Genomic DNA, 25,824 nt, shown 5'->3' on the forward strand with positions numbered 1-25,824 from the left:
ATTCATACTGACAGTAGTAAAAGATGGTTGTTATTTGTGTGGCAGACTAGAGCAAATGCAAATTCAGTAATCATCCCTCAAGTACAGGGGAAGTAACTCAAAGAGGAAGCTCTCCATTTGACTATTGCTGTGAATCACCAAGCAAATAAGAAATGTGTATGTTGAACTTCTGAGTCTGTGTGGAATAAGTGTTAACTCAGTATTCTCTCCTTGGTGAATGCAGGGCACATATGTGCATTTGGCCTCTAGTAGAGTCAAGTAAGTCACCTCCACCAGCCCTTGAAAAACAGGACGTGCAGGACTTCCTGCTGTTTGTAGAACAAGGTTACTAAGCTAGCCCAGTGTTGTCATAAAAATGTATTAAGCACTTGTAAAAAGTTAAATATCTAAATTATTAAGTGCTAAATACTATTATTTTTTATTTGTGATTTTGAAACCAGTCTGATAAATGTCCTTAGTAAACATAGTTGCAACAAATGCATATATTACAAAGTTTTATGGTAAGAAAATTGAATGATTTATAGTGCAGAAAAAATGTGTTTTAGGTCTGAACCCTGGAATACCACAGTTAGTGGAAATGAAGCTCGTCACCACTCTGTTGCTCTGCCAGAAAGGAGCAGAGTATTGTATTATGAGCAATAATAACAAAACCAAAAAATAAAATAAGCATAAGGAAAATTTTCATTTTTCACAGAATTCACAGAATTTAGCTGCTGTTACTTAAGTAATAGATTGAGTTTTTGAAGATTTTTTTCTCACTCCGTTTAGGAATGATATCCTGCAATCTGCATCACTTAGGAGATTTTAGTTTTCTGTTAACTTCCTAATATGGAGAGTTGTAGGTGAATGACTCAGTGTGTAAAGAGAATTAATACGTTTGAGATTTTGGAAGGATATTTTTTGAGAATTTTGTTTGGGTTTTTATTTTATTAGGCTTGGAATATTTCTAGCTATCTAATCTCATCTGAACACATGAGGGTCTGAATATTATATATTTACATTTTTGAGACATGCATCAATTTTTATAAGTTAACATGGCAATTTTATATTTGCCAGAATGCATGAGCTTTCTCCACTTCTAAAAGGGTTTATTTTCATTAAACTATGAATGCAGAAGTGTGTCTGTCAGGTTTTTTTTTTTTTTGCATTAGCCTGGCTGGTTTATCTTAAGCATACTCAGTAGACTTGCCTCAGTTTTTCTCAAGCTATTGTTCTTTTTTACACCGCGTTTGCACACTGCAGTGCATCTGGGGAATTTCAGCAGTCGGAATATACATGAAAAGAGACCCGCTCTACTTTCATAAGGTCCCTGGATGAATTGGACGAAACCTCAAGGCCCCATGGTGGAGCCAGAGCCGCATTCATATTCCTTGCCATCACCACACATATGATAGCATGAAGCCCAGACCAATCGAAAACTTGACAGTAAGCCTTTTGATTTTGCGGGGAAGCCTTCATCAAGCTGAGAGAGGGAAGGGAATATAGCCCAAACTGGACTTCATACTGTGGCAAGTTTGAAATCCCAGCCCAACCACAGAGCTGCTTGATTGGAATAGTTGGAAACTGTGTCCAGGACTTCGGCAGCAAGAATTTGGCTTTCAGTTACTCCTGCCTTTTTAAAGGAAAACTCACCATAGAGGTCACTTAGAAACCTTATTTATTTAGTCAGGATTTTAAATGTGTACACTCTTGCAAAGGATAGTTTCAGTGTGTTGTGTTTGCTGCTATACAGTTTTGTACCACAGCAGCTTTGTTTCTTAGCCTCATGGTGGAACACTCTTGGCTAAAGCTGCCACACTTTGATGTTGTCTTCTAGGCTGTTTAATTATTTGGTCCTTAGTCTACTTAAGAAACAGAAGAAATAAAAAAAGAACTGTTTTACACCATATGTGTTAGTATTAGCTTCTCTTTTAAACATTATGCCTGCCTATGTCTTGTAGGTGTGGTATGAAATTGATCTCTGCTTATTTGTCTGGGAATTTCAGCAGTATGTCAGAATTGCTGCTGAACATAATGGTGTGTCATCAGTTATGCCACTGAATAACTATTATTCTTCATCCTTTTTGGGCTCCTGTGTCTGGGTGTTGGCACACCCTAATATCTGCAGTGGTGCCTTTGGATTTGCAGATGGAAGAGCTGAGCATTTCCTCCTGGGGGAGATGGTGAAGCCTCTGCTGCAACCCTCCCCCAGAATACTTAATTTTAAAACTACAAGGCTTCTGCAATTTTGGTGCCTATCTAGAACTGCATTTTATTCATTGTCACCCCTGGAATTGTGATCCAATTATGCTCCAACCCAGCTCTCAGTCAGACAAAACTCTTGTTGACGTTCATGAGAGTTTGTCTAATTAAAAGACGAGTTGGGAGTGCAGAAGAGATAAATACCAGAAGCATGTAGAAGTGGCAAACTGATAGATTTGTGCTTTGTGTCAGAAGGTCATCCCTATAACACACTTTCCTGATTGCGATGGGAGACGTCTTTTCCATGGAGTGGTACAGAGTCCCCCCTTCAGTGCAGTGGTGCCTTTTATAGACTGCAATTCCTTATGGCTGAAGCAGAGTGGAAAACACATATTATTGTCTTGTGGCAAGTAAATGGGAGTGCTGCTACTTTAAAATGTTTTGCGGGGTTTTTGTTTGTGGTTTGGTTGTTGGTTTCTTTTTTTTTTTTTAATCTGTAGCAAGACTTCTTTCTGGCAGCCCCCCACTACCAAAAAGTAGGGAGAGGTTGGGAAGGCATGTGGGACATATCAGAAGCCCAGCCTGGAGCTCAGGAAGGGTTTATCTGCAAGCCATCCCATCCTCCCCTCCAGGGCAGCTGGGAGTGCAGCTGGAAAGAGGTGCTGGGGTTTGCAGTGCCTGCTGCTCACACACTCTCCAAGGGCTGTGCTGGCTGTGAAGCAGAGTGGAGGCTTGGTGCAGATCCATCCCTGTGGCATGTTAAGGCTCTGTTGGATTGGCTATTCAGCAGTGTTTCCTCAGCCAACATTTTGGGTTTGGTTGATTAGATTATTTCTTAATACCACAACACTGTATAAGAGCATTTACTTTAGTTAATAAGTTTTAGGGTAAGCTGCAAGGTTCAAATGAATCAATTTTAAGCACAAAACATCATTAGAAAATTATTAGCTTAGAAGGTTAATGTTAAGGAGGAATCTAAACTAGAACTTTTAAGGTTGAATTGTGGAGTGTTCAAATGTCTTTATAGCTTTCAGAATCATCTCCAAGGAGCACCGAATTTGAGACTATAAAATTGAATCTGTGTACATCTTGACCCCATAACTCATGCGAATACATGAAAATTGCATCATATAAAAGCATATGCAAGGTATTAGGATGGTTTCTCTGTTGAGTTGCATTTAAATGTCTGCAGAGTGTAAACATCCCAGGGTCTGTACATATCCAAAACAGAGGCACCATTCTGCAGGTCTGCAGAGAGAAAAGCTCCATGTGGTTATTACTGAGAACTCTCTGCATTATATCCCAGAGGGTGCTGAGAACCCAAAGCACTTGCCGTGCCCCTGGAAGAGCAGAGTGCTTCCACATCTAGAGAGGATGACTCTGCAGCCTCTTCCTCTTCTGTTCCTCAGCTCTGCCAGGCAGGTACTGCCAACAGCACGAGCCATTCTCACTGCTGTACACCCAGCTGCTTCCCAGGAATTTTGTGAAACAGGAGTATCCCATGTTGTCAAGAGTTAATAATTATACCAAATATATGCTCTGTGATTAAATAACGCGCAGCTGGAAAAATTAATCACATCTTGCACTGAGAAATGCTTAAGACTTTTAAAGCAGCAATAGGTGCAGAATTTAACATTTAAAGGCCCCTTGAAATGCCAGGGAATGAATATAAATTACTTGGTGTTCTATATTATTTCGATACAGTGATGCCAACCAATGGAAGTGCAGGGTTCAATCCTGCTATTTTATAATAGGCTAGTAAATATTTTGTCTTGTGCCATGTTCCTTTTACATAAAATTTTAGTCCGAAACCACCACTCCCTTAATAAAGCAGAAGTTTAAATTCATTAATTTCTTAAAAGAGTGATACTGTCTGTTTACCCCACTGCCTGGGCACAGGAGAGGAGGGACACTCTTTCTGCTCCTTCCCTCTTTCCTCAGCTTGTCCGGCATTTTAGGATTTAAGGCTTTATTTTTCAGAAAGCTTGTCCCATTGAAGAAAAAAAAAAAATATAGTGCCATTTTGTTTGCTTTGCTGAAGGTGCAGACCTGAAGAATCAGTGCTGTGTATAAGCTGCCTCACCCTGCAGTTTCTCTTACCAGGGGCTCATTTGTATGCAGAGGGGATTAGTCAGAATTTACTGTAGCTTCGCCCTGGGGAGCTGTGAACTCCCTAGGAATATGCTCTGACGAAAGCGTGCAGTTGGTAAGATTAGAACAAACCCTTCTGCTACAGAAAGTGCCTTGGTCACTCACTAGGCCTCCAACATTGAAATCATTTTCATTTATAACCTTTTTGATCATTCAACCTCAAAGAAGCCTTGGCTTTTATGACAGCTTGCACCAAAATTGCCCAATTATTTGGGGGGGGCGGGGAGGAGAGGAGTGAGTGAGAATCTGAAAACAGTCAGATGTGAGAGACAGGGCACTTGATCTGCGCTCATGGCTTTTCCTTCCCTTCTCCTACCAATATTTTTACAGCTGTTGACATATATTGAGTTACATGTGGCTGTGCCATATCCCTATGGTATAGTTTCAAAGATCTGTTCACCGTAAAGTGTGCTGTTCTCAAGTAAATGACTCTGACTTCAAGAAAGCACAGTAGTTTAAATGTTACTATAAATACAGGAGCTAAGACATTTTAATTATAATTTTTGAGTTATACAGTGCTCTGTACATACACAAGGCATTTACTGAAGGCTGGGGATGTGCTCAGGTTACTGTGCTCTCTCGTGGATAAGGCAGTAATTGCAAGCAGCTCATTCTGCTGATCCCCTTTATTTGTGTGTATTTGCACAGTGCTTATTGACAATGAACATCTTGCATTTGGGAACTCAGCTGTGGGAGCTACAGAAGAAAGAAAAAGAGGCAATTCAGCAAAAAATTCAAATTCAGATTCAAGAGAATTTTTTTTTGTTTTGAGGTATCTTAGGAATGTTACTTTTGTCAGAATATAACTTTAGTTAGGAAATATCAGCACATCTATTGTCCTTTCAATGCCCTTCCAACTCACATCTGGTAACTAGGGCAGATTGAGAATTCAGTACTAACAGATCTGTCAAATTTTTGAGAAAATCCCAGGGTATGGGTTCATTGCTGATTAATTTTTTTATCAGTGTAGTAGCATTTGCCTTGGTGAGGTTATTCCTAATTTGCTCTGATGAAAGAAAAGAAAAACCCGTATTGTCAAAGTGGGTGCTGCTGTCGTGGGGATAAACAGGTACAAGGTGTGAGGAAAGCACAGATAAGCAGCATTATGTGCCAAGAGGTTTGTTTTTATCTGTCAGTGGGTTGGTGGTGTTATTTTACTTCTTAAACTTGAAAACAACACATTATAAAAAGCTTTTACATTTGCCCTTGTGCATCAGTAGCAGTTATGCACAGTAAAGGTTTCTGCCCTGGCTGTGGAGATCTGATCCTTTTCCTTTGGGCTGGGACATGCAAAAGAACAGTGACTGTAAGCTTAAATAATTTTGCAATATGGTGACATCATCCTTCAGTGAGTTCTGCTATTAAGAGCTATCAAATCAAGTATCGATAGGGCTCTCTACATGAAATTGTCTCCCTGCTTTACCTATACCACAGTCATTGTAATGGAGATTTCAACTATCTCTGCTATTACAAGTGCAGTAAAAGCAGCTCCTCAGTGTTTTCAGGTTCTAAACCAAGATTAAAAAATAAAAAAATCTTTCAATGACTGAAACTAATTTTGGATCAAGCTTTTACTGCAGGCTTGGATGCCCATCATTGCTGATGGCATGTTTTTGGTCATGCAGTCTACCAATCTACATAAATTAATAAACAGTATGCATAATAGATAGCACATGTATAGTGAACCACGTCTCATGGTTGCCCTGAACAACTGCTGCAGTTTTTAGCAGTATTTCCCATGGCCTTGACTAGAAAAGCTGCTAAAGTTGGAGCCCCTGTGCTTTGTGGAAGTGCCATTGCCAGCAGATCCTCCTTGGCCATTAAGCAGTGCTTCTGTGTCACTCAGCCAGGGAACGCTATGTACTTCTATTTAAAAATAGTTATGAAGTCTTCTGAGTAGGAACTGAAAACTGTGGACCACCATCATAGCTATGTCCTCTGGCCTTTCCCCTCCAAAATTGTAGCAGTTATTTTTTAAGGTGTTTTTGAGTAGCAGTGGGAAGGCACACAGGCTGCAGAGATTGTAAGAAGGTACTGAGAGCATCTAACCAACTCTTAATGTCTTTTACTGGATTTGGACTCAAATCTTTGTGTGCTTCCTCTGCTTATAACTTCACCTCTTTTGTGAATCAAACCCAGCTTTTCTGTTGTGCAAATTGTACAGGAGAGTGAGGTCCGGAAAAAGATTTTTTTCTCCTTCTGAGCACCACTACGAACTCTTCCTGAAGAGAGCAAGACCATTCATCTTCAGCACCTTGCAGGTTGTTTTTTCTTTCAAAAACTTCTTTCAAAGTCAGAGTGTAGGCAAGTGATCTGAATGATGAGAATAAGCCCTGTTCAGATGTACCCAGTCCCTGGGCAACATTTGAGATGGCAAAGGCCATCCGTTTGCATTTGCCTTATGGACATTTCTGTATGTGATACCTTCTATTTTCTGTGCTAGTTAAGCTGGCTTTTTCCTGAGAGAAGCACTAGGAGCTTGTGATAACACTTTATTAATGCATAGTTAGCTATATACAAATGAAGTGTTTAATTAATTGATTAAACTAAATTTAAATTGGTTTATCAAACCAATTTACCAATAAAATTTGATTGGTAAATCAAACCCAAGCAATACTACATCCTGTTGGTGGGGGTAGCTCACAGGCCAGCTACCTTGCAAGGAGATGTTTGGTCGTAAATTCATCAAAGGTTTGCATGCACAGTTCTTGGCATTTCTTTTCATTATCACAATTATCAGGGAGTACGGATGAGCTGGTTTTTCCCTGCATCCTGTTGGGTGGTTGCTTTCGAGGGAGGAGCCTGGGTGCAGGCAGAGTCAGGGATGCAGCATCTTCCTTGTCGTGCAGCCGCCAGGGACATGCTGGCTCAGGCGGGCTGGGGCTGGGGCTGGGCTCGGGGCTCTGGCAGAGAAGGGCAGGGGCATCTCAGGCACTCCTGGGGTAGCCAAGCAAGACAGGCTCCCTCCTGCAGCCTGAAAAGCTGAGGCACATTCCCCTCCTCTGCCTTTGAAATGACTTGTATTTGTCCAGTCTGCTTAGGCTAAAATTTAAGATTTGTATTCAGAGGTGCTGACTGACACATTTCCTTTATGAATTCTTGTGGACTGCTATTGATTTTTTACTGTGGTTTTCAAATTTCTACTTCTAGGACTCTGGAGATCTCCCTGCTGCAATAATAATGTATTGTCATCCTTAATATCTCAGCTTCTTGACACAATATTCATATTAAAACCACAAAAAAGCTACATTAGAGTAACACTGAGGGTCTGCCTGGAACCCACCAAGGCAGAGGAAATCAAAGTCAAGGCTGAAAATTAGGGCTGACACTGTGATACGTATCCCATCGTACTTAAGTACTGGAGTTCATCTGTGATTGCAAGATCACTTGCATTTGAGAGATGGATTCCTCCGTACAGCAGGAATGAGTTATGATGTGCTGTAAATCCAAGGATTAACTGTTGTAGTTGAAAGTGCCTACTTTTGTGGAGAGCTACGTAAGCCAGCATTATGGAAAATGCTTTAACATCTTTTAGGAAATTTTGCTCTCTTTCACAGGCAGGGCTATTAAAAATTCATTCTGCATTTCTGCCACTTGCATAACAATTCTGGATCAGATAGTTCAGGTCAATAAGGGGAGAATAGAAGTGTCACACCATTATTTGTATGAGCTTGTAGCAATTTTCCCCTTAACTATACTGCCCCAAAAATTTTTTGCAGATGTGCACTGTCTTTTATGACTGTGATAAACAGTTTGATTTATTCACCTCCATGATGTAAATGTGTTGTGTGAATGCTTGTGGCAGCATGGAGCTATTGGAAGGCTTTCCATTTGACCATGTCTTTTGACCTTTCTCATACTGTCTCTTTGGGAGTTAAATTTTTCCAGTCACACTTTTTCTTACTAAGTAGGAGAGTTTACTTGAGTTGTTCATTGGCATCTCAGTGTGCTATGTGGAACTCTGTGGAGTGTCAGGAATGAGAATTGAGAAATGACAGGGAGATTTCCATGACTGAGGAGAGGCTGGGAGGGCCTTGCATGCTGGTGAACGTCTCCAAGGGATGTGGGCCGCTCACTGGCCCAGGGTTCTCTGCTGCCATCACCCTTCACCAAGAAGGGAACAGAAATGTTCTGACAAAATTAAACAAATCAAATATCTAGGTTTATATTTTAGAGCAAAGTGTTTTAACAATATTTTTATTAATGAGTTCAGAAAAAGCTGTTTGTGCCCCTTTCCATCTGCTTCTCTCTTCTGTTATTCATGCTCACGTGAGAGTCCACCTGACACTACCCCTCCTAGTTCATTGAGGCAATGTGAAGGGGTTTCTTTTTAAATGAGTATTATGGGTCATTTGCATACATCTAGGATCCCTTTTTTGGTGCTGTTTTGAGTAGTGAACAGACAGGGGCAGGAAGTTGATGCATGGATTCCCATTAGAGAGGAGCACTCGGACCTTGTGAGCCAAAGCACCTGGTAACTCCACAAATGTGGATATGCACAGTTTGTGCAACATGACCTGGCAGTCCTGATGAAGACTCAGGGGCACATGACCATTTTGATGTAGATGTTGACCAGCTTTACTTGCTACCTGCCTCTGAAGACACCAGTGGACTAAACTGAGGTTTTGGTGCAATTAAATAGAACTCTCAAACACCAGAACTGTTCTATGTGCACACAATGTCCTACTATGTTTGGATATTCAATGGCACTTGAAGAATTTGTATATGTTGTTTGCTATGAATATTGTGATATTGAAAAGTAGAGCATCACAGCAGCTGCTTTCAAAGATGTAGCAATTTCCAAATTAAATTAATTTTAGAAAGGCCAGATGAAGTTACAGGTTTACCTGGAAAGCTTAATTTCCTCTGGAGAGATGGCTCGTGCCTCTCCCTGACCAGACACATCCCTCTGCTGGCACTTTGCATTGATTAACACAATTCAGAGGGTAAATGTTGGTAATGAGTCAGCATGCAACTATTGGTTCTTTAACCTACTGCAAATCACAGTTTTAATCATATCCCAACACCCCCAAAGTGTAGTGTAAATGTCTGGAAAAGATCAGTTACTATTGCCTGTACCATCAGGTCTCCTGAAAGTATTAAACAACATAAACAACAAAACTCTTAAATCGAGAAAAATATTAAAGATGTCTTTAACAGATATGTGCCCCAACATTATCACACCAGACCAATTTAAAGTAAATGCAGTATTTTCAAGAATTTTTTTTTTGTTTCTTTGAAATTATTTATACCTGAGTTAATCTTTCAAGTGAATTATAAATCCCTGTAAATGCAGTTAGCATTGGAATGAGTTATAGTTACAAAAATTGGAATGAAGATAAATCCCCTGCTCTGTGAGGGTGATGTGCTCTGAGGAGCTCATGCTACCCACCCTTGAGATCAGGGTCCACAAGGCTCAGCATTGGCCACTTTCAGTACTTCAAGAGTTTTATCAAAACTATGACACTTCGGGTGGTGCAGACAGATGTGCGCTGAAAACAGAAACAAACTGAATTGCTTTATTTTGGAAGAGGTAAGGTGAGATTTTTTTCCTTTAAGAGTGATGATAATCCAGAGTGTATTTAAGCATCTCAAGGTCAATGGCAGTTTCAATAACCTGAGCCAGAACAAGGCTTTTTTGGGGTGCTGGGGGTGGATTGGCAGTACAGAGATGCTGTGTAAGAGCATGGGTGAGGCGGAGCAGTGCAGCTCCAGCAAGGTGTGCTGATCCCTCTCACCTCATGCCCTTCACAGGAATTAAGCTCATTGTTTTACAGAGTCAGACTTTTAAAAAGAAAAAAATCCTCTGAGGCCCTCACCATCCTTTTCTAGGAGGTGTATTGGAGAGCCCTTGCTAACACTGATCTTGGAGAATTGTTAGTATTAAACTGCTGTCGGATTACCAAAGTGTAACAATGTACAGGACCTGCACTTTCAGCCACTGTCTCTTCAGTGTGTGGGTGAATGTCAAAGGGAATATTTTTTGTCAGTTCCTTGTGACCCAGATTCCACAGAAGTCTCTTATAAAATAATCTTTGAGCAAATACTACTCACATGTCCTAAGGACACCTCATCCCCGTGAACCCAAAGGCAGGAGTGAAGCTGCTGTGCACTGCAAGATCTGTGACTTTCTATCTGAGAATTTTGGTCTTGTTTGATAGTTCAGCCTTTGTGCCCTGCAGATCCATTTTAAATTGTCTGAAGCAGGAATAAATCTATTACAATGACCACCATTTAAAAAAAAATAATACAAGATGGCTCTGTGAAGAGGTGTTAAAAAGTAGAAATGAAAGGCTAGAGTTGTAAGAAAAACCTGTTCATTGGACAGACCTGCAATGCAGTAAATAATAACCTCAGATATGAAAGACAGCCTGTTCTAGAAAAAAAGGCAGTGGAAAGGAATTTTTTTTTTTTTTTTTTTTTTTTTTTTCTGTAGGTCTAGGGGAGAAAAGGTCCTTTATTCTTTGGTAACTTTTCTGATTTTAAATATGTGCTTGTCTGGTCATGAGGAGCAAGGTCATTCCTACTGCTCAGGGCCTAGGCTTTGTGCTGGTGTTGGTGGGAGCTTCTCTCCTCTCTCCTTTTCCTCCCTCCCTCTATCTCTCCTTTTCTTTTTCTCCTGAGGTGCAGATGGCCACATTTGCAGGTTAACTGGAACAGCTGGAGGCACATTATTAGCTTCCTGCTGCTAACTCATATTTGCTTAGATTTTTTTTTTTTAACAGCAACATAATTTACAAGTGGTAGGCCAGAGACAAAGCTGGCATGTTCTAAATCCGCATCTGATTTATATAATGCTGTTGCTTATCAGTGAATGAAGTCATAATTATTGCTTTGTACCATTAAATAGCATAAATATATAAACTGTTGCACAAATTGCAGCAAATGTTTCCTCTAGGGAGCTCTAGACAAAATTTTAATGTACTGCATTTGTCTGTGGTGGCAGTTTCTATAGTATATAATAATGTTGATAAATTTTACTGTAGCAAGTGACATTTTATAACATTAATCCTGGTGGTAAAAATCTGATGAATACTGCAGCAGTACTGGTAGGTACAAGAAGAAAGAGCTTTTGACACCAAGTGAATTGATTTTAATAGTGCTTTAGAGCTCCAAAGCACAAGGATAGTGCAGAGATGGGAGATCCTTCACTGAAAGGAGAGAGGACTAGGGCAGGTGCTGGACAGCGAGGCACCAGGGAGCTTGACTTGATGATGGTGATAATTAATTATTTTAAAAATCTTTATTGATAAATACTTCCTCTGCTTTGAAAAGCAATCCAAATGGTGAAACGAAACCATTTAAAATGCTCCCCAGTTATTGCAACTCAGGACATGTAAGTGAAGGCACTGTGCTGGGTCCCGTGCTCAGACGCTGTTCCCTGCCTGTGCTGGCAGCTGCCGGCCGAGCTGGGCACAGGGAATGTGCCAGGGGACAGCTGGACAACTCATGACACGAGGACTGCCACGAGAAATTCTGCCTCTGAAGAGGGTGGTACAGAGGGCTTTAGCTCCTGTCACTAACAGCACAGGTGATGCTGTAGGCTTTGTGATGCTTTAGAAATTGCCCCCGCGTTGCTCTGTGACCCAGAGCGCGGTACGGGGCTGGGGTTGGCCCGTGCTCTCTGTGCAGGCAGTGGGGTGGCACAGCTCTGCCAACGGTGCTGGGCACAGGAAAGCGCCCACCAGAAAGCCCTGGGATTGTCACCACTCATGCCTGAGGTGCCTGGCTTCAGTCATGGCTGAGAGCAGCTGGTGTGCTCCCCTCCTCAGAGACACCTGCCAGGCATGGAGACAAAGGGGGCAGCCCCTGAGCGAGTCTGGGCTGTGCCCTGCCTGTCCTGCCAGCTGTCTGAGGATGGTTTGTTTTGTTTTTAATCCTGGAAATAAGGAGTGCTTATTTACTCCAGAAAAGCTTTTTAAAAATAAATGGATAACTCAAAGGAGAATCCTCGAGGGCACTTACTTGGGACACTTCTATGAAAGTGGAGAGCAGTGTAGTTTTTCATTCAGTCATTTAGGCTGCCATGACCCTTCCCACCTAGAAAGTGTTTTTTTTCCTGTTTTCTTCATGACAAGACTACTTTCCTTTTCAAATTCATGTCTCTGTTTCAATAACATCAAAGATGGATCTAGAGGGTAAAAATTGCAGCCCCTGGCCATAGGGAAAATCCCAGTGACTTCAGACTGAAGAGCACTGAGGCTCCTGACACACACTGTGGCACGTTGACAGCATTTTTGTTGTGAAACCCTGACATGTCCTATATGGGTTTTTCTTCAGCTGTTTGCTTCCCGCATTTCTAGCATTTCACATGCCTCCAGTAATTATCTTCACTCTGAGAATTTGTATGTTTTATCCTGCCATCCATTAGCATGAAGTTTATTGAGTGGTTGGGGATTAGTCACTATTCTCTCTGGGGGCTGAAGTGCTGATGCTGGAATGATGTATAAGGAATTCTCCCCCAATGATGTGTGCCTCCCTACTCCTCTGCAGCACCTGGGGATGAAGAACAGAGGCTGAGTAGGCCCTCTTCCCTGGTGGCTTGGGGGGTGCTGGTCTTTACACTCCACCTTGGAGAGGTACTCAGGTGCAGACTATAAACTTTGCCACTGGCTTAAGTCGTTGGAGTTTCAGACACTGGCACTGCTTTAAAAACACAAATGTGTCCAAAAGCACTGCGCCTCACCTGTGGTGCTGGAGGCACTGTGTTACAGGCAGTGAGGGGTAGGAAGCCCATGTCAGGGGCAGGTTCCCTTAGGAGTGACATGGAAGTGACAGGGATGGCAGTGGCATTGTTGTGCTCCACCTTCCTTTGCTGGTCTTCCTCCATCAGACCTCTCACCCTCACTGTGGAGCAGTCTCTGGGATGCTCCATCTGCAGCCTTCCCTTTGCTCCAGCTGCTGGCCAGAGTGGCAGGTGAGGGAGCAGAGCTCCATGACGGGTGGTCTCTGTCCCTGAGGAGGATTGCAGTGGCAGTGCCATGTGGCCATGGCTTTGGAGCCCTGAGATTTATTTTGAAAGTGTTACACTTCTTAATAAATTCCTGTACGGTGCTTTATGGCTTGTGAAAGGTGAAAAAGTGAAAAAGTAATTTTATTCTCATGGTTCTGCCATTAACAATTTTAGAAATAAAAAACATCTTATAAAGTAGTCTGGAAATGTGAGTGCTAAGCTGTATGTCTGTAATGACTAAGTGCTTAATCAGCTCAATGCACACCTGAGTCATGGTTAATAATAGCAGGGACTGTGCAAGCTTTGTTATGTATTCTGCAATACTGCAGTGATTCCTAGCTCCCTGTGAAGAACACCAGGTCAGTCCCAGCACCAGGCACGTTACAGAAACTGTCTCAAGTTCACACCTCACCCTCTGCAGCACCAGTGGGTGCCGGGGCTGTGAGTAGGCCTGACTGTGTTTGTTCAGCATCTTAATGCAATTACAAAGATGCTGTGTGTCCAGCCAGCTTGGTCCATGGCAGCGTTTGGTTTGGATTTAAGAGGTGGTGAAGATGTGTTTGATACCTGTGCATGAAGCAACAAGAGCCATCTAGAACAAAAACCTCTGTTACATTTACTTTGTAAAGTCACTCTTCATTTGTGCGTCTACTAGAAGCACTTATGCTTGAATGCAGTGTTTGATTTTTCTTCAGCTACTCTAAATAGATCATCTTTACAGACCACAATAAAATGTTTGTGTAATGCTTAACTGTACATTAAGTAAAACCCTGCATTAGAATATCCGTGTATTATTTCTATTGGGTAAATAAGAGCATAAAGACAAGTATCCCCACAATTCCCATTACCACATTCAGCACTTAGTTACATTAGAAAAATGAGGCATTGTTCTGCCAACTTTTGTTTCCCTCCATTTGTGCTACTTACCACTTATGAATGCAGCACGCCGACCCATGCAGCAATTACTTCTGAAATCCAGCTATCATGGCACATGTGGGTACAACGGCACAGCTACTGCCAGGGCTTCATGGCGAGCACTGCTCTCCTGTGCTCGCATCTAGAGCATTATTGGTCTGAGCTGGTGTATAACTAATGGCATTTGGAAGGTGTAGGTGTTGTCTGCTGAAGCATGATTTGTATTGCATTAAAGCATCCTGGTGGTTTTAAACAGGCTAAAGGGGTTTTTCAGCTGTGGTCAATTACTGGGCTGTTGCAGCAATGGTGTGCAGGGTATTTGGGTGCTCCCAGGAGCCTGTATTGTACTGACACCTTGCCCAGGCCTCTGCAGACCAGCTGAAGCAGTTGATGTGTTTGTTCAGGGCTGTTGCAGGTGTATGAGTACACTGCAAAGTTTCTTTTTATACTCTTCTGCTCGACTGTCCTGTGCTTTGCTCCAGGAGATGTGCAAGGTGAGCATATCTTCTCCAGTTCTCCTGAGACTGAGCACTCGGCGTGTACCTTCACTGCTGCGTAAATTGGCAGAGCTGGACGTGCTGCCTTCCCCACCCCTCCAGGCAGCAGGAGGGCAGGGGGCAAGGCCAGTCACTGCTGTTCAACTCCAGACCAGGGCATCTGCTTTACACGGGGGATGGGGGCAGGAACCAAGGTTCAAAGCTGCCTCTGCTTGTATGGAGAAATCAATATTTAGCCATAAAACCAGGAGAGGCATGTTTGGGAATCACAGCCTGAGCGAGAGGGTTCCAGTATTGTCATAGAAGATAAAACAAGAGGAAAACATTTTGAATTTACTCTTTGTGTATTGAGGCCTTTTATTATTCATCAGTAAGTAAATATAAGCTAAGGGAGTGATTTGTTTCTAACAAGCTTATAAAATACTAGAGTCATTTGTGAGTTTATTGGAGTGCTGATTATAAACATTCCCTCATGCACACTCCTTTGTGTCAAATTAACATTCAAAATACAAATATTGTATCTTTGAATATTTTTGTAATCTCTTCCCAAGTATTTGAAATCTTCAATGAGAGACGATTGATGATGTTACGTGAAAAGAAGACGAGTGGTCTGTCACAGTTTTGGACATATTTTTCATTTCTTTGGCATTTGCTTTGCTCATGCTGTTTCTTTGAATTGCCTGCTTCATGCTCTAGCATTTGGATTTTGATACAATGCATAATTGATGCTCATCTAGCTGCAAAGATTCAACTGTTGTGTGTGCCACACTGCCTGCACGCCTCTTCCTGGGATGTGCCCCACAGCCTGCCAGGGCCAGTGCCTGGTGGAGGAGTGGCCAGTCACACTGGGGCTGGGTGGCCTTGGCACCGCTCCCTGGAGCTGCTGGGGCAGTTCAGGCACATGGGGGGCTCCAGGGTATCCCAGGTCTCCCAAAGCACTCCCCTGAGGAGCTGGACTTTTCTGATCACACCTCAGGTGGGATTAGAAAGGAAGCCCTGTTCTTGCACTCCCTCTTGTGCAGCAATGCACATTCTGTTGGTAATCATAAGGAAGAGAAATGTAAAGAGTAGGCATCATCTACTGCTCATCCCATAGACCATTGCTTTAGACCATTCCTCTGTAGGCAGTTTTCCAAAAGGACAAGCTGTGTGGGAAAGGCATCCCAAGGCCTTTCCAAGTGCTGCTGGTTGAGACTAACAAGCTTTAGGACACAGATCTTGGCAGCCCTTCTTGCCTCTGTGGTACAATCTTGCCACTTCACCCCCTCCATGCTGGTACAGCAGGTGTATTTGTAGTTCAGTGGGACAGACCTTTTATTTTACAACTTTGTTTTCCCCTATTCCCACTATTATCAATACCCAAACTCTTTGCTTTTCCTATCAGCGTGTACCTTGTTTTTACTAAGCAGAGGAAAATCCTGCAAGGGTGGGTCTTAGGCTAACATTATTATAGTGGCTGCCATTTAAAAAGTCAATTTTTGCCTACAGGCAAAGTATTGTTATCAGAGTTCATACCTATTTTGCATATATACAGTTGTATCTTCCCTACCTCTCTGGGGTGATAGGAGCAAATGCCGACTTCTTAATGCCGATTGTTGAATCTAAGGTTAAAATAAGAACTCACAAAATTAAAAAAAAGAACAAAATGGTGGGTAGCAGGTCTCTGACAGAGAGAAAGCTTTTTGGTTGAAGTAGGGATTCCATGATGGCTTTATTAAGAATCTTATTTTATTTGAGGGCACAGCTGAAAACAGCAGCTTGATTGTTCCTTCCATTTTCATTCCTTTATAGTAACTTTTGCAGGGCTGGTTCTTCTCATGTGGACTTATTAGGTAGATACCCCTAAGTCTCTTTCAAATTCAGTGATTACATATCAGGCCTTTCTCTACAGCAATCCGACAACACCTTTGGATCTTTCCAAGTCATCTCAGCCACCTCTGCATGGCACACTCTGAAAGCACCATTCTGCTGGGAACATCTTGATGCTTCATTTTGGGCAGAGACCTGGGGCTTGGCTTTCTTTTTTTTTTTTTTTTTTTCTTTTTTTTTTTTTTTTTTTAATTAATTTAATTTAATTTTAAAATGCAACTTTCTGAGAATGAGAGGAGTTGCAGAGAGCCCTGGAAACCTTGCAATGCCAAGAGCATGAGATCTAGGTGAGTTTAAGCAAAAAATAGCTGCGTATGACTCCTGCTGTTAATGAGCCATCAGAGCCTCCTGAATATCCTTGTGGTTTGATACCATGGCATGCTCACAGTTTCAGGTGGCTGGAAGGGGGCTGCTTCAGCACCACTGTAGGACTGGCTCTTCCAGATCCCTTTATTTAACCAAAAATACAGACTTTCCTTATCTTTTACACTAAGTTTTCTGTCATAGACCACATATGTTCTCCAGAGTCTGTCTACAGTGTGCATTAGCACATGGCTTTCCTCTATGGATTAAAAAGCTAATGACATATAAAATAAAAAAAATATGTTTCTAAAAAACAAATAAAAACAAGCTGGCCATGTTGTGCACTGTCAGAGTATCTGTCATCAGCTGTATATGCCTGACCGAGCTACTCACATAGTAAAATAGAAAGGAATTTCTTTACAAAGGTAGAAGCCAAAGTCCTCTGAGTTTAGGATCCCAGAATAAGGTTCTGCCCACGTTTCCCTGCCACTGGTGCCCCTCACAGCTCTACAGAATGTGTGTGCTGGCCCTGAGCTCTCCTTCTGTGCAGAGCTCAGGGCAACTGCTTCAGTGCTGCTTGTCCAGCTCCAGATCATACATGAAGTGTGCAAGCTGGCTGGCTCGTGTGCAGGGCAAAGAACACATGTAAAGATGTTATGAGTTTGATATTAGGTTTTATGCACTGTAAACCGTGTTTGTACGTTAGATGAGCACTACCAGAGTAACTTTACAGTCTGTGTTATGCAGAGCCCTTGCTCAGCTGTGAGATCTCTTCCAGAAAGTCACTGGGTTGCAGTTTCTCTTCTTATTCAAGATGAATCTGGCCAGAGGGTTTGATTTCTACCTGGACTGTGGAATGTGAATCAAGCAAATTCCACCAACATCAATGGGAGATGCTCTGTACATTTACTTGTGCATAATCCCACAGTAAAAGAATATATGTCTGCATAATGCAGAGATGCTTAAGATATTTTCTTGTTTTCATGCAGATTCTTCTTTTTGACGGCTTTAAGGAATATCATGCATTACTGCTCCCTAGGATTCCTGATTTAAAATATGTCTCATAGGGGAGGTTCATTCTTTTGGGCATATTTGCACTTAACGAGCTCTGAGGGATATTTGTGCCATGCAAAATCAGTTACCCATCTTAGTCAGCCAGACCTTATTTAGTCACCTTTGGTTCCCTCTACTTGCAGTGGCCTCTCATTTTGCCATCCCTAATAACTGGTTTGTGTCCCTGAGCACCTGGGGAGAAGGAGTGGAGGAGGCACCTCGGTAGGGGTGGGGGACAGGAGCCTCTCGGGGGCTGGGCTGTGGCATGAGCTCAACCCTCAGATGAACAAGTAACCTCTGGTGCAGTTGAGCTGAATGCTCATGTCAAGATAGCTGGGTAACCATCATTTTCATTTTCCGAGAAAAAGCTGAGAGGTGTTTCTGTGTTTTTTGCTTGTCTGTAGGTATTTCAAAGAAATTTGATCTTTAAGTTGATAACAATGCCTTAAGAGATTGCATTTTTAACCAGAGTATTTTCCCTAGGAATACTGTTTCTTAATAAGAAAACAAAATTAATACGTATTTAAAATAAATGCATTTATTTGAGTAAGTGGTGCAAATTGCCCCAGCATTGTGGGGGTGCAGCATTTAGCCAGTCTCTGAGTGTTAGGTGATGTGCCACAAAAATAATGCTCATGGTTGGTTTTCAATTGTGATTTTAATTCCATGTCCACTGCACCATTTCCCAGGTATCTATACTAATGTAATCTTTAATTAGACTATAGCTGATACTGCTGTAAAGTTTACACTGCTGGATACATACTTCCATTTTTATGCAGAATTTGCAATATCAGAATAAGGCATTGCAAAGACTCAAAAACATTATACCAATGCAGGGAAAATAGAATATTTCTTTGCTGATGGAAATAAAAGTCTACCCTCCCACTGAAAAAAAAAAAAAAATAAAAATTGGCATTTATTATGTTTTGATACCTGAAAGAACCTTCAGCATTTCTCAGTTAAATTGTACTCTTAGGTGGGTTTTTCTTAGGAGTTTTATTTCTATTTCTCCTTTTACCAGTTTTTCTGCTTCCCTGATGCCATCATGGGAACAGTTTGTGCCTTTCTCTTACTCTGTGCATTGCTGAGTGTAGTTGACAACAACTGGCTTGTAGCATGTCATGTTAATTATATACTATTAGAGACCATTAATCTGATGATTATTTACACGATAGATTGAAAGTCTATCACGTCAATGTGTACTCAGGAATGGTGATGTGAAGATCAGCGATACACATCAGTGGGAGCTGGTGTTTTAACAAACACTGTGTGCTGTCCCAGGTGTGCTGGGTTAGCTCAGGGGGCTGCTCACCCTGCCCTGCATCCCCAGCTCAAAAGGGGGCACAAAAATGCACCCAGCAACAAGGCAAATGCCTTTGGAGCAGTAGTTGTGGGATGCAGCTGCTACTCCACACCCAGGCAGAGGAGAGAGGGAAGGCTTTGCCTTTGGCACCTTGTGGCTGGCAGGTCCTGGCAGGTCCTGGCAGCTTTGGTGGCCTCTGTGTGACCGCAGTTGCCACACGCTGGCACTGCAGGAGGCACGGGTGGGATGTGGTGGGGAGGGGGCACCTCACAGCTTTGGGGGCCTGCTGCTGAGGCTGGGGAGTGTGCCAGGCCTGTAAAAGGAGTAAAAAAGGGCTTTACACCTATTTAAAGTAGGTTTAAAGCTTTGCATGTTTTTAAAGCATCAGCCTATTCCTAAACAGTGGGATGTTTAATAAGAGTATAATGATGTTTTAATTTTAATTTTTAATTTCACAAGAAGAATAGATGCCAAGTAGATGCTAGTTATTGCTGTTTGTCTGTATTGAGCTCTTCTATGTGATGCTGTCAATAGCATCAGAGGATGAATGTGTTCCTGCTGTGTAGCAGTATAGGGAGCTGCTCCCAGGGAGGAGACCAGGAGCAATAAGGTGTATTTAGTTTTCAGCAATACAATGGCATGAGGGAGAATAGTGCAGGGAATAGGCTGTGTGGCCATGGATTCAGGGCTGCCTTACTTCAGTTTGCTCAAGTATTGGCATTAAACTTGAAATAACAAAACTGTGAGTATTTCAAATCATTGAAATACATGACTTGAGTTGAATTGTGTGGGAATGAGGTGCTCTTACTAAGCTCTGGTTGTTCCTAGAGGTTCATTAGTCTGGATGAAGCTAATTCCATGTGTGATTTTATGGACACTAAAAGACAGCATGTGTTTCTTTTCCTATATGGGTTTTGCATTTCCATTTTTGCGTGGAAGCCAGTGGAGTTATTCCTTAATCAACTATTGCAAATGAGCAGTCAGACCTATCAGGCTTTAGTCCACAAAATGTTTTAATATAGGCTATTAAAAAAAGGCATCTTCAGAGAAAGGCTAATAAAGTGTGAAGTTGTTGTGCTAAAGTATTGTGTGCATTTCTATAAATTATCTTTATGCAGTTTCCCAGATTAATATCCAAATCTAAAATAAAGCTTTGCAGACAGGTCCCTCTGGGGCTCTGCAGACAGAGATAGATGATGCACAACTCCATGAACTCCTTTGAACTTTCAGATTTTATTTTTCTTGTAAACTGAAAATTAAGTTGATGAAGCTGGGCCTGGCAGCCCCATCCCGTGAGTGTGAGGCTCAGCCTTCCCCTCAGGAGCAGTGGGAGCACACAGGCTGTGGCCAGGAGCGGGGCAGGGGCTCTGGGGCAGCACAGGAACTTGCAGTCGGGAGGAAACTCCCTTCAGTCTCATCCCCAGTCCCTCTGGGACCATGCTTCTTTTTGATGGTCATTTTAATATTGCAGTGTACTGACATATACTGGAGGCAGTGAACTTATGAGCTACCCTATAAATAATTTGGCATCTAATTCTGCATATTTTGAGCTTGAGGCCCCCTAAGATGATGAAAGAGTTTAAAGCCCGTTGTGTGGTCAGGTCAATTTAGCATGGAAAAGAATACCCTTTTGAGCCTGAAGAAGTACATCACAATTAATCCTGGAGTTTGTTACCAGGAATCCATAGGAACTTCCTCTAGCACCAGCAAGTCCTGTGGCTCCTGTCTCCTAATATAGTCCCTGATTTCCTGAATCCCATTTCCCCAGAGTCTCCCCACCTGAAGAAGAGCAATTGCCCTTTGTGCTGATAAACCGTTGTCGGGGCTGCCCATCTTTGGAAAACTATGATAAATAGATCTGATTTTAATGTGTCTTATCCATAGGCAAATATAGGGAAAACCAACAAAATTACATACAAATGCATGTTGGGAACTCTGTATTTTTGCTGGTATTCCTTACATAGTTTCTAGAAAAATCTGAGCCCCCATGTTATCATTTTTCATTAAAGTGATGTTTCTAACCACAGTGGACAGCTCTCATATCCCTTGAAAACTTATAATAGTAAAATTGTCATAAGGATGAAGCAGAAATGCAGGATTTTATTAAACAATCTTCAGCTCATAAAAGACATCAGTGTTGTGCCATTCTAGATCATATAAATATATTTCAAAGCAGAATCATATTTCAGCAGAGAGATAAAGCACAAAAGAATATGATTAGTGGATACCAACATAAAATATTAAACCATCCAAGAAGGGGTGTAGGGGTATGTTTATCCACACGGGCAAGTCAGGGGCTGAGAGCAAGGCAAGATTTTGGCAATATATCAGTGGAGTCATGAGCACAGATATCTGTGGCAATTTGTGCGTGTGTGTTGTGCAGTGGCAGGGGGGTTTGGCATGGTTTCTCACAGTGCAAAGCTGGGTGTTTCTGCCACTGAAACCGCTGAAGGAACATGATGGGTGTCTTTAGTCTGGCAGAGTCGTCAAAGGGAGATACGAGCTCTACCTGGATAAATAAATAAGTATAAATAGTTTTCTTTCTGATATGTGACCAGATTATTTTCCAGTTGATTTCCAGCCAAGGTCCCAAGGGGACCACAGATCAAAAAAAGATAAGGGTCAGTTACAAGGTTGAGCTCATTCGGTGTTGCCATAGTAACTGACCTCCAGCATCCCTGGGAGGACGGCACCCAGCTCCCCAGGTGACATTTCTGTTGCCACGCCATCAATCCGCTGCCTTTCACCGCCCAGGCTGCCTAATGGCCGTGCTGCAGCGCGCCGCCGTGCCACCGGCCCGCGCTGGGCTGGAGTGCAGCATCTCCTTGGCAAGGAGGGGCACGGCCATGCCCTCTGGGATTAATTACAAAAATGCAGTGGAGCAGTGTGGTTCAAATGGTTTGTGTAGCAGGTCGTGGGTTTAGGCAGCAATGGTGAGGAGGAAATGTCGACCGTACAGCAGACATTGTGTTCATCTGATGTGACCATCTGCAAATTTGCCATCCCCTTGGAGCAGTTGCAGCGTGTCCTCAGACCTTGGTTTTACTTCCATCCTTGGATTGTTTTTAATGAAAACCAGTGATGGAGTGGTGCAAAACAGATGAGAGATCAAAGTGGTTCTCTGCAGGCTTTGTGTTTGAGGGGGTGTCCATCAGTCTATCCTTCCCTGGTTCCAGCCCCTTGCTCCTTCACAGCCACATGGAAAAAATTGCTGGGGAAGCTCCTTTTCTTACATTATAAATTTTTCCCTTTGATTTCTTATTTACTGAGAAATGAATTGCATAAACAGAATAGTTCCATGTAGTTTTCATTTTATTTCCCTGTGTTCATTCCAATTTCTATTTATTTCTACTATAATTAGAACACACGGCCCATTTAATTTCTAACAAATTTATGATGTAATGGACAGAAGAAGGTTCTCTGTGAACACAGTATATTAATGCTTTGTTACAGTGAATCACAGTCTTTCAAAGTTCATTAAAAGCACAGTTAACTCATGGATGTGAACATCTAAGTACAGGGAAGAAATTTGCTTTTATTGGCTTAATTTGCTACAGTAGAGTAGAATATACTGGTCTGGAAAGCTATAGTGTGGGATGTACAGATTGTCTTACATGATCTCGCAAATTAGGACTATTGCAGTTATCCCATAAGGGAAAATTTTTGCTTTATTAAATTGAGTAGAAGAGAGAAGTTTTAACTAACAATAAAGACAATGCCATCTTGATTTTTGGTGTTCAAATCATCTACTTGTTGTTGGTGTAGCGTGTCAGTACACGACAGTGTTAACATGTATTTTCACATTGCCATTAATATAGTTATAATTAGAAATGCAGCTGATGCAGTAAATGGGTTTAATACAGCATTATTAATTATACTGCATCCTCGCCAGGAGGCTGCTGGTGTCGGTTCTCTTAGAGGCTTAGAGACTCATTGTAATATGTATTAAATGCACATTGCTGCAGCAGAAATAGCTTTATGGAGAAGCATATTCCCACTCTAAAATGGGCAGGATGGCAGTGTAAGTGCTACTAAACACCCTATCAACATATTTAAAACTATCCTGCAAAGGCACCCGAACTTGGGAACAATGAGTGACGCGCTCTGCCACCGCGGTTCAGCTGGGTCTGCGCAGCCCACTAATCCTCACTAACAGGCAGTAAATTATGTACCTCCACATTTATACAAATGCCTGCCTTTGACATCAGCGGGCACCACCCAGGTTTCACCTTCAGGATTCAGATAATCAGCTCTCATTCCTACTGGCTTCCCTCAAGACCAGTATGGAAATAAGTATGTGTCTGCCAGGGATCAAATGCTTTTGGAGACAAAAGTAGGTACTGAAAACATTACAGGATACTATCATCTCCCCATGATACTTTTACACAAAGCGCTCTGTTCCTCTTTTGGCCTGACATAGTTTCAGCATGGCAGAATCCAGTAGGCCTACTTGTTTTAAACAAGAGCACATCCTATTATTTTTTTGAGAAATGAAGTGTAAAATTAATGCTTATTATTTTGAGCTCAGGAAAAAAAGGCAAGAAACCCAAGATTCTTGTTTGCTGTGCATTGCTGATTTAGTCCTGTAATCATCTGATCCCTTCACAGATACACTTACGAAGAAATGGGAGAAGATCTGGCATAACAAACTGTAAAAATCTGCATTTTATTTTACAAATGAGAGGGGCTGCATAATTCACTTGAGTTATGTAGGTCTCTCATAGATGCTTGTCATGCTAGAACAAAAAAGGCGAATAAGAATGAGGGAAATGATGATATGTTTGCTGTTGCTCGTGCCCAGCACCACACATTTGACTGTCACACCACATTGTCAAAAAGCCTCCTTGCGTGTACCTAGATGATCTTATATAATTCAAGGAAGTTATTCTCCAAAGGTGACTGAGTATCTCTATACATGTGCTGTGTTTCTGTGTAAAATAATATGCTGTAAAATGCCATAGAGGAGAGAGTGATTATAGCACCAATTCTATCTATATCTTTGGGCATTTTCATATTTTGAATACACATGCATGAAAAGAGAAACGTTTGTCATGCTAACCATGGTACTTTTTCCCGCTTTTTTTCTTTCTGGATGGTTTTATAGACACAAGAAATACATAATGGACTCCTGTGGGAGTGGAATAAAAACCCCCACCGGTGAGGAGAAGGCCTTATAATTCAGAAGTGGATTTGCAAATCAAAAGGTCTTGCCTCGAGTGGGATAAATTTCCAGATCTGCAGGAACCCATTATGTTTTATTATTTTTCATTCTAGTTTTAGTTTGTTTGTTATGGGTTTAACTATTTAAAATACTGCAGGGATCAGCCAAGAAAATACACAATATCTGTTACCTAATTAAACATACCAAGCTTGTAAGAATATTCTTTAATTGAAATGCTGAGCATTGTTTGTTTTTCTTTTTTTTTTTCTTAGTTTTAGTCAAATTATAGATATTTAGGCTGTAAAAGGAGCAGCAGTCTAGTCATCAGTATGTGTCTATCTGTATTTATGAACACATGTGCTCACACAGGACCATAGGCTGTACATGAATCACTGTTTTCCAAATACCCAGTATGTAGAGGGTAGGAAAATTAATGTCAAACATGATTTCTCTGATTTATTTGTAGAAGGCATTTGTTCCATTCCCCCCAGTTCCTCCTTTGTCCTCTGCGGGTTTATTGCAGCATTTGGTTGCTGTACACAGCGGTGTGGCTGGGCATGCTCAGCATGAGGCTCATGTCCCTTCCCCATCTCTTCTCCCCTCTGGAGCAGGTTGCAAAATTCACACAAAGCCAGAAGTTTTCAGGCAAGGGCCTGGTGGGAGAATCCAGCCTTAGGCCAGAGTGAGGGGAGATGGCCTGGTTTGGAAAGCTGCACATTAGAGAGGGCAGCATGGAGGCTGTGCGAGCAGAGCATTGCAAACCTCGTCGCGTCGCGTCCTAGAAACATCCCAGTCCCTGCTTGTGGCTCCCAGGGGAATTCATAGAGCTGCTGCCACGGAGCTACCAGCCCTTTCATCTTTCTGTTCCTGGCTCTTTCCTTTGCTCTTTTTATCTCCTTCCCAACCCACCTGTTTATTTGTCCCCACGTCGCCTCCCCACTCCCCAGGCAGCTCTGGTGCAGCACTCACTGTGGGCACCCACTGCCACAGGGCTCCAGAGGCAGCACGGGCAGCCCTCCACTTGTACAAGCCTTGTACAGGGGCCTTGGGATCCGGAGAGCACCAAAGGCTTCATAGCAAGCAATACTTTCCTTCTGTTTAGCCCCTTTAAAAATAGAAAAAGCTAATTTGAAGCAACTGTAAGTAAAGACTGTGCTTCTGAGGGCTCACATTATTCGTAAGAGCCAAATGTACTTGGCAAGAATCAGTTCATGGGGTAATGTAGTCATTTCTTAGCAATCTTGGAACTAAAAATTAATAGTCATTGATATTTGAGGATGAAAAAATAAAGATGAGTTTAGAACAAAAGAAAGAATTTATTTAGTTTTTAAAATATGTTTTCATGAGAAATTCATATGCTGCCACAGTGAAGGAAATACATTTTTCGGGGAGTTATTTGCAGAAACTAACTCCAGTAAAAAAACCTTTTAGGTAGTTT

The 25,824-nt window shown here is 42.0% G+C and overlaps 1 protein-coding gene across 8 annotated transcripts in view; it reads left to right on the top strand.

Moving 5' to 3' along the window:
- Positions 1–25,824, top strand: part of ZNF423 (zinc finger protein 423) — a 225,722-nt gene that overhangs the window by 176,002 nt on the left and 23,896 nt on the right. The window lies entirely within an intron of this gene.

This window comes from Taeniopygia guttata, chromosome 11 (genome assembly GCF_048771995.1).
Source record: "Taeniopygia guttata chromosome 11, bTaeGut7.mat, whole genome shotgun sequence".
Taxonomy (NCBI): domain Eukaryota; kingdom Metazoa; phylum Chordata; class Aves; order Passeriformes; family Estrildidae; genus Taeniopygia; species Taeniopygia guttata.